Source organism: the organism of the source record quoted next, unplaced genomic scaffold, assembly GCF_019419815.1.
Source record: "Pyrus x bretschneideri cultivar Hongxiangsu unplaced genomic scaffold, Pyrus_bretschneideri_v1 Contig15, whole genome shotgun sequence".
In the NCBI taxonomy this organism is placed as follows: domain Eukaryota; kingdom Viridiplantae; phylum Streptophyta; class Magnoliopsida; order Rosales; family Rosaceae; genus Pyrus; species Pyrus x bretschneideri.
The window spans coordinates 5,445,379-5,455,347 of record NW_025999446.1 but is presented as its reverse complement, the minus strand read 5'-3'; the positions used below and the strand labels follow the sequence as shown (position 1 = coordinate 5,455,347).

The following is a 9,969-nucleotide window of genomic DNA, read 5'->3' as shown; positions in this document are numbered from 1 at the left end:
GTGGGCCATATTCGAAGCTCTTGCTATCTTTACCTCATCGTTGACGTCCTGACGACGATCTACGAAGACAATGCAGCATGCATTGAACAACTCAAGAAGGGTTACATCAAATGAGACAACATCAAGCACATTGCGTCGAAGTTCTTCTTCTCACTTCAACAACAAGAGCATCAGAAGATTGAAGTCACACAAATCCATTCACAAGACAATCTGACCGACCTCTTCACCAAATCATTACTGAAGGCGACGTTTCAGAAGCTTGTTCAAGGAATTAGTATGTGTAAATTTTCTGAGTTGTAACATTGCTAGTTCTCTTTGGAATTATGTCAAACTCAGGGGGAATATTCTAAAGTATACTTGCTTGATCTTAATGTACTCTTTTTTCCTACGATTAGGAGCATTTTCCCACTAACCAGGTTTTGACGAGGCACCCACCCTGAGTTGATCATATCCCTGATGACGTCTCGTAGACATTTCATTTGACTTTGCATTTCTCATGCATTTTTCCTTAGACTACGGATTTTGTCCCTACTCGATTTTTTACCTTAGTCATAGGGTCTTTTGTGAGACTTACTTCCTTATGCAAGTTCCTACCTTATTTAAGACTAGCATGTTCCCAGAATCAGTGTCGACGAGTTGACTACCTCAACTCTACATGATGCCGAATCTACTTGAGTATTTACACACTCAAGGGGGGGTGTTATAAACTTCTTATTTAAGTATGATTATGTAAATCCTAAATTAGATTTGATACTAGTTATTCTTCCCTATTAGGACTTGTATTCCAAGGAGGAAAAGAATTTCTTCCCTTCCTTATTACTATAAATAATGACACTGCGTAGAGGGAATAACACATCCTCTACACAACCCTACAAACACATGTCTTTCTCTGTATTTTCTCTGTGTCGCTACCCCCTTTTGATAGGAGCATATTTAGACGACTTAGCTAGCTTATTCTTGTGCATTTGTGCTATTATTTCCTAGTTAATGTCGTATTACAACTCAATTTCATGTGTTTGTAGGTCCTATGGGGTAAAGTACCAAGAAAGTGCATTTTGGTGCATTTTGGAGCAATTTTGGACACTATGTGGATAGCTTGCATATGGGCCAACATGGATGGACGAATTTGGACTTCAAGAGGCTAGAAGTGTGATAAGAAGAGGAAGGAACTAAGCTAAAGACAAAGTGGATAAGGAAGTAGCTCAAAAGAGGAAACCCTGTCCAAAACCCTATACAAAACCTTATCCAACATTATCCAACATTATCCAAAACATTATCCAAACCTTATCATGTCTTAATCCTAGTTGCAAGGGGACCTAAATAAATAATTCTAGAACCTATTTCTAGAAGCATCCTTTTCTAGAAGGCCCAAATCAGCCACAAAACTCATTCTTTCTAGAAACCTTACAAATGTGGTGCATCAAACCCTTCTAGAAGGCCTTGCCTTGCCTTGCAAGCCATTCTACCATTTCCCTCACTTGTGCCGCACCTTCCTAGGCTTTCCCTTTGGATTCTGATTTCTTGGGCCTAATCCCTTTTGGATTTGGGTTACACAAGCCTTATATGAAACTAAGTGGGCCAAACCCCTTCCTAGGTGGATTTGATCACCTATAGCCGAACCCTAGGGCCCTAATCCACTAAATCTGTTAAGTGTAGCCCTAATCTACTTAACCCTAGGACTATATAAACATAAAATCAGCTAAAAATTCATACCACCCTTTATGCTATTCAGAAACCTTGTGCCGCAACCCCTATTCTCCATTCTTCAACCTCTATACACCTCCATACACCTCCATACACATCTGCCGCACCCCTACCACCATCATCAGCCATCCTCTATCCCTCTAAACAAGAGCACACCATCCAAAACCCCCAAATCCACCACACACACCTTGTGCCGCAACAAGGAGGAGGAAGAGGAGCCTAACCGTGCATGCTATTCATCCTGGAATTGCTGAAACGTTTAGGTGTAATCTTTCTTATGATTTCAATGTTTAAATTCAATAATCTTTGTTTTGCAAGCATGAGGAACTAATCCCCTTTTGGCTAGGGGGAATTTCGAAACCATGGTTTTATTTACATGATGATTTGATTACTTTCAGTTGTGATTTCATGAATGGTGAATTCAATTTACTTATCTGTTTTAATTAAAACTTGTTTATGTATACGAATTGAGAGTGCACACTTAATTTGCATGCATAAATCTGATGCTAGGGTATAAGGAAACTTCACCTAATCGTTGGGAACTTATATTCATGAGTAGTTAAGATTGTTGGTCACAATTATGTTAAGTAAATTCTTGGCATAAGTATCATGCGCTTCCATAGTTACAAATGCCTCATCAACACCTATGATTTCCATAGAACCTAATGATCTTTGATTGTTTTTCTATTATGCGCTTTCATATAGAGAACTTTTAAGGAATAATTTGATTGCGATGCGCTAATTCCATTCAATTCAATAACCTAAGGGAAATCTGAGAGTTAATTTAAGCGTACCTAATTAACATGGGGTGTTAAGGTTCATAATTCATTGAATAAGCAACTGGAGATTGTGTTGTATGCAAGTATGCCATGTGTGAGAAAAACCTCCTAGCTATCTCACCAGTCCACCTAATTCCATCAATTTCGTCTAAATCTGCCTAGTTTACATTATTGTTTTGTTTATTTGATTTTCATCCAAAACCAAATCCCCAATTGTCTTAGAGTGTCTAATTGGTTCAAATATGTTTTAGATTGTGTTTTTAAGAGTTTTGATTCAAGTTAGAACCAATTTTCGTCCAAGTTTGTGTTTAGGCTCAAAACTGCCCAGTTTGTGTTTTTAGGCAGTGTTGAGTGTTTTTAGCTTATTTTGAGTCTTGTGAACTTGTTTTGAGTCTTTTTAAGTGAGTTAAGTGTTTTAAAGGTTAGTTTTATTTATTTGAGTCAGTTTAAAGTGTTTAGCAATCCCTCCTAATCCCCGGTGTAAGAACGATCCCTACTTATTTCTACACTACAATTGTCAAAAGAGGGTTAATTTGTGTGTTAAGTTAATTTTCACATCACCTTTCCTTGTCAGTTAAATATAGGTCACAAAAGAATCCAATCTTTTAAATTTATAGTTCGTACTCCTCCAAAAGCCAAAACAGTTGTAAAATAAATAAATGACTTGCTTTCATGAATTTTAATACAAAGGCATACTCTTTCGCATTCATTGGGCTTAGGCACATAGATATTGCAAAAGTCATAAAAATCTTTTTCGATATAACACTTGCAAGGTGAAGAAAGTGAGAAACCCAACTTTTTCAACACAGAAGAACCCCATATATGCCCTTTTTTTTGGGGGGGGGGGGGCGGGGGTGTTTCTATTTGATAATGACTTCTTTCGTTTAGTAAGGGACGAAAGGCTACTTCAATCTAGGAAACATCTGGAAACTCGAGAGAGCCGCCTTTGGAAGCGTTCACAGGTAACCAAAACACCACTCGACCCTATTCATAAGGGAGAAACTGTTTCTTTTTTACAGCTTTCAATTAAAAGGAATTTGAATCTCCTTTTAAAATAAAATGAAATCATAATCCCAAAATGTTGGACAACATATAAATTACTTTAAAAAGTAATTATCAACAACATAGCGCTTTTGCAGGATATCGGCTTTCTGATGATATGAGTAGAGATTTAACCATTTCTGGCGCGACTTCCTACTAGTTCGGTGAGGTTAATAAATGTTCCAGCTAGGAATCTCTGTGGTGAAGATGTTTTCAAACTAGTGGCAAAATGTTTTGATCATGGGCACATTCCTGATGGTCTTGGCAGCACACTGATTACCTTGGTGCCTAAAGTGCAGAACCCCCTCTCTATGGCCCAATTCAGACCAATTTCCTTGTGTAACACCATCTACAAATGTATGACCTAAGTCATTATCAACAGACTGAGGCATCCGATGGGTAAACTAGTTAGCCCCTGCCAAGCAAGCTTTATTCCTGGAAGGCAAATCACTTACAATATTGTCATTGCCCAGGAGGTTCTCCGCACTTTCAGAAGAACCAAAGGTCGAAGAGGATTCATGGCTTGGAAGAAAGATCTTGCCAAAGCCTATGACTATCAAAGTATGGGTTATTCTATTCTCTTTTGATTTGAGAATTGAAGGATTTTTGTTTGGGTGAATTCCTTCCAAAGACGAAACCATTAAATCTCGCACTACAGAACCTTATGTTAAAGAAACACGTTGAATTTTTTCGATTGTTCCGCACGCTAGATCTTTTACTATTCTCTGTTCTTCCCGAAGTGTGCTAATCCCTATGTTGTGCGGAGCTAAGCATATTCTATTTGCTAGGATAAAGCTTTTCCTTTGTAGGGGCCTTATGCAGTAAACCCCCTACGAGCGATTGTCCGTCGTCATAAAGTAGTCCCACGAAGCTTTTGGGAAAATGGGTAGTCTTGTGTGTAAGCATAGCATTAGCATTCGCCTAATCGAGCAGAACGCCACTAGGCACTCATCCTACAATTGGTCTCGCCTATAATTATAGGTTCGAACACACATAAGTATAGGTTTTGTTGTCCACAAAACTGGAATACGAAAAAGATCCACAATGCCATTATTGTATGGCCAATAGTAGTACATGGCTTGACTTGGCATCTTTCCTATCTTTCCCTTTCTCCTTTGATTTAAGAAATTTGATTTCCTCCCCTCCCCCCCCCATGACATCGATGAAAGTAATTTATGATGAGAAGGAAAGTAAAATAAAGGGGATGGAAATTGACCATCCTTCAAAAAGTAGGGGGAAATAAGAAGATCAAGGAGAGGAAGCAGGGAAATGGAGGACAAAGAAGAAAACGAAGAGAGTTCAAGCTTTTTTTTTAGTTCCAAGGATAAGGAGGATTCAACAAGCTTACCATATTATTATAGAAAACGGAAAGAGTAAGGGGGATGATCTGTAAGGTCTGGTTCTCTAATGTTGATTTTGAATCTGGCTAAAATTGAAATTTAATTGTTCTTAAAGAAATATCCCCTGAAGACTAATTCTATAGAGAGGCAATCATTGCTAGTTTCTCCTGAGGGCATGGTCTCCCAAGAAAGAATGTATTTCAGTCATTTAAGGATGGTCGTGGTCGGGGTCAATGAAGAAAACTCCCATTGAATCATGAAGGGGATAGTTTACTACTTGTTACAGTAAGGTAGTTTACTTGCTCGACCATATGAAGAGGTAGCTTGCTTACTTAGTGATTGCACTAAGGAAAGCATTTAGGCTGCGAGGGAAAGTGATTCTTTTAGCTTTAGTCAGCTTGGCTTGAATAAAGCTTTGGTTTTAGGAAAGTAGGGAATCCAAGCTTTTCGTCATTCAGCAGTGGAATAGTTCCATGGTATTCATCAAGTATGCAGAGCATTGTCTGAGTGAATAGGCAAAGCTTTCTTGAAGAAGCCCCTTCACTCTCATTCAACTGATTCAAATACCGAATCATCTCTCATAATTCATGATAGATCAAGGGACTGACATAAACATACACAAGCGGACTAGCTTAGTCTTCTTTCTTTACTTAATTTTTCCTTATACGGTCAACACAATCTGAATTGTTCAGAGCCACTTTATAACGATTTTTTTTTTTCATGCTTGACTAGTACCACAGTCTATGCGTTGCCTTTTATCGAGAGAAAGACCAACCATCAATCACGAGATTTCTTGTTCTGATGTCTAAAACGTGCCAATTAAACTACTAGCAAGCGCTCGGATTCTTCTGATGTGCTACATTCTACATAGGAAAGTTTCTCCCTTAACAGGGGTGTCGTAAGACGCCTCTTTCTACCCATCCGCCCAAGTAAGATAGTTCAATCACTTTATCTAATGAACCGGAATAAAAAATAAAAAATAAAAAAAGCATTCTAGGATTTGAACAACTAAATTGTTATAATTTGTTTTTTAATATAGTTACTAAAAAAACTATTCTTCTATTCCTATGCTAAACCGGGCTTGGACCATTGCTCGAAGGGCGGATCCATAGAGCTACTATAACTATAAGATATAATAAGTTGAAAAAAGCCTACTTGGAGCATGTTCATCTTCCTCTCGTACGTTCATTATATTGCTTTGGCATGGCTCTTAAAGGCTCAACTAAATGAACTCTATTGGCTAAAAGTTTGCTACTGCAAGGGGCCTACTTCAACTACTAAAAAAGTGTTCGAATGTATGAGAGGGGGGGGGGGTGCTACTTTAGTGAAGACAATTGAGCTGCTACAATTGTTACAATAGTCGGGCAGCAAGCGTTGGTCTTAGCCCGGGAGGAGCCCTTTTCTCATCCTTTTTGGGACCATGTTAACTATTTACTTTAAAGCAAACTCAGTCTGCAAAAATAAATTGTTTCTCAATAAGGACTTTACTATTTTTGTAAAAGTAAACTATTTCAGCAATAAAGACTAAATTTTTTTTGCAAAATGAAAATATTGAACCCTATTTGAACAAAAAGAAGCTGAAATCTGAGCCCTAGATATACGCAGTTGATTTTTTAGTAACCATAAATTGACATAACCTCGAAAGACTTTAGAGGGTTTTAGAGTCAATATATATATATATATTGTAAATGCAAATCTCTTCCTCCTTGTTCTTTGGCAAATATGCACCTACAAAACAAACGACACCTTAGGTCAATGCTAAAAGCCTCACGCGCCCATGATGAATTTGGGGGGGGGGGGGCGAAGAACCTCCGATGTCAAAGTTAGAATTTTGAGGGAAAAGTGTTTGGAGAATTTAGATAATTTAGCAAGAGTATTGGAATTGAGTTTTGGAGAGAATGAGGGTGTTTATATAGGGGTGTGGCCGGCCCCTTTGGGAGGAGATGGACCGGCGGCTACTTGGATGGTTTTGTGGGAGAGATTCATGATTTGTAGCTAATTAGTAAATTAATTGAATAATAAATCAATTTATTAGCTAATTAATATAATTAAAAATGAATGATTTGGGGGTTACCTTGTGGAGAAGATTTGATGAGAATAGATGAAATAGGCTTTGAATAAATCCTATTTTGGACACTTTTGACTTTGATTGAGGAATGATTGTCCACTGCTCGAGCGTAGGAGTTCTGGTGTTTCTCGAGGGTAATTTTGTTCTTTTACCCCAAAATCCACGTGTCACCTCCATATTCTCCTTGATTATTTTTGGCTCCACATATATAACAACTGTGCTGTTTGTGGACGTCCAAACACTTTAGAATTGCATTAGGAAGACAAAACCCACACAGTTTTATAACCAATTGCGTGTTGTTTGAAAACCTCAAAACACTTCAGTCTGGTACAAGTACCTGGTTTTAGGAAGTAAACACCCGCATAGTTGCCACTTACGGTTTAATGGTATTCCTCTTCACTTGTAAATAAAAAGGCTTAGGTTCAATACTTGTCACAGGAAAATTTGAATCACATTATTACAAGCTCATTATGAGGCTGAGCCACCCCCTCACCCTTAGCGTAAATAATATTGTTTATTAAAAAAAAAAAAAAAACCCGCATAGTTGGTTTTTTAGTAGCAATAAATTGTCGTGGCCTTCAAAGACTTTAGAGATCTTTAGAGTCAATTAAAATATGACCAACTGCAAGCTGTTGTTGAACTTCAAACACTGCAAAATTGTACAAGTAATTGTTTTTAGGAAAAAACACTCGTGCAGTTGATTTTTAGTAGCCATAAATTTATGTAACCTTGAATGACTTTAGAGGATTTTAGAGTCAATGAATATATGACCAAATGCATGCTGCTTGCGAACCTCTAAACACTTCAGAGTTGTATGAGTACTTCTTTTTAAGGACGAGGAAAGAAGAAAAACAGATTCCAAACTATAATTCTTATTACATTGATCAAAACAAAGGAGACTACAAATTGCCAAGACCACTACATGTTAAAACAACCACATTTTCCAGACTTTATTCCTCCACTAAGATGCATTTATAAGCACCTAATTATTAGTGCATCAGATATATACGTACACATGTTGCCATGACATATCTCCTTGTGGTTTTAAGAAAAATACTTTCTTGATCATGCTCACAGACATAGGTGTTTCTGAGACATGAATTATGAGCCGGAGTTATTGATGGGGCAGGAGGCCATGATGAGTACACTTCCATGAAGTGGTTTAACTTTTTCTAAGCAGGAGTTTACTTAAAGATCTCCATCACCCAACAATTACAGACAAAACATTCATATTTAATGCCACTAAATCCAGCACCAGTTGCCAAAGCCATGAACTCTTCTCGGCTCCGCTCCTTTCCTCCCCAGTTAAGAGTCAGCATAAGCACATCAATCTGGGAGGTGCTCTTCATGGCGGTGCTAGTCTCTGGCATCGCCGGAAGAAGTGCTTCCACGATAATCACTTTTCCATCGTCTGGAATAGCGTTGTAACAATTTTTCAACAACTTTATGCAGTCTTGGTCATTCCAATCGTGAAGTATCCACTAAAAATTTATCAAAAGATACATTGTAACCATTGTTTTTATGACCTCAAACTACAAAAGAATAAAAAAATAATGCTCGAGAAATTGACAAATTACCTTCATAAAAATGGCATCCCCAGATGGAACACTTGCAAACATGTCTCCTCCAACATGTTCGACTCCTGCAAAAATAAATTGACTCCTATTTTAAGCTGCATGCTTGTGCATGATAAATAAAACTAAGAAGGAAAACGATCGCTACCAGGATATGAAGGGGCATGTTTTACAACATGAGGCAAGTCGAAATTGATACCCTTAATATGAGGATATTTAGAAGTGATTACACTAAGATTCACTCCCACATTACCGCCAACGTCAACAAGTGGAGTAAGTTTCTCAAAACCCTTGTAGAGATGAACAATCTTCTTCATGACAATAGTGGTGTGGTTGAACATTCCTGTGCTGAAAACTTGATTAAACCTGGGGTCTAAATCTAGATACTCAAAAGAATGGATACCATGGACCCTGTTAAATGGAATTCCTCCTTCAGTAACTGCTTCTTTTAGCTGGGGTCTATCAATGTCAAAGTGTACCACCCAAGTTAGAGTTAAAAAGAAAAAATTACTATTAATTAGGCTAATTAGGGAAAAAAAAAAAAAAAAAAAAAAAAAAACAAGCATGACACCAATTTATTTCATCAATGACTGAAGTGGAAATTTCTAATTTGATGTGAATAAATAAGTGGTAAGTGATTCCAGTCAAAATTCAGGATCATTGCTCCAAGCCTCCAATTAATAGGGCCAAGAGAAAAGGGTTAAGACAATGGTTACATAGTAGGGTCAAGAGAGCAGTACTAAACAGACCAGTTGTCTAGTAAGATCTTGTCTTGAATGAATGCCATCAAGGGACCTAAAGAAACACCATCTTCATTAGTCACAAAGTAGTTGGACACAGGGCCAAGGCTGTAGAGCCTTTGAGAATCAGACCCATCTTCTTCATTAGCAACAAAAGAGCAGATGAGAATAGAGTGACTGGCTAGGAGCCTTAGAATACGGTCCAACATCACCGGTGCCTCAGAATTCCTGGTGCCGCTGCCAATATGGGCTACAATCTCTGATGAAGAGAGCTTGGCACCAGGACCGGCTTTTGCTATGATGTCGAAAACGCCTAACTCGATTGCTGATTGCATAGACATGGACAGCACTGAAGAAAACGCGATCTGCATGGCATAGCAGAAGTTTTCCTCTTCTTCCGGCTGCAGGGCCATTGGACCGTCTATATTTGTATTGTGATACTTAATGCCACTTGAATGTGCCTACTTATCATCTCTATATATAAAGCCAGAGCTTCCTTTTGATTAATTCAAAAGCCCCGATAAAATCTGAGTAACTAAAATATTAAAAGTAATAATGTTAAGTTTGTTGTAGGCCTATTTGACTGAACTGTATTTAGGATAGAGAGAGAGGAGCCAGCGGCAACAGAGAGAGAAGAGAGAGATGTAATTCTGAGGTGTGCGTTGTATCACCCATTGTGCCTTTATTTATAGTAGTAGAGAAGATTAAATCCTTACCCTATGA

General features: G+C 38.0%; 1 pseudogene; it reads right to left on the bottom strand.

The window, feature by feature from the left end:
• Window positions 1–7,786: 7,786 nt before the first annotated feature.
• LOC103935025 lies at window positions 7,787–9,701 on the bottom strand (annotated as a pseudogene).
• Between the last annotated feature and the right edge of the window lie 268 nt (window positions 9,702–9,969).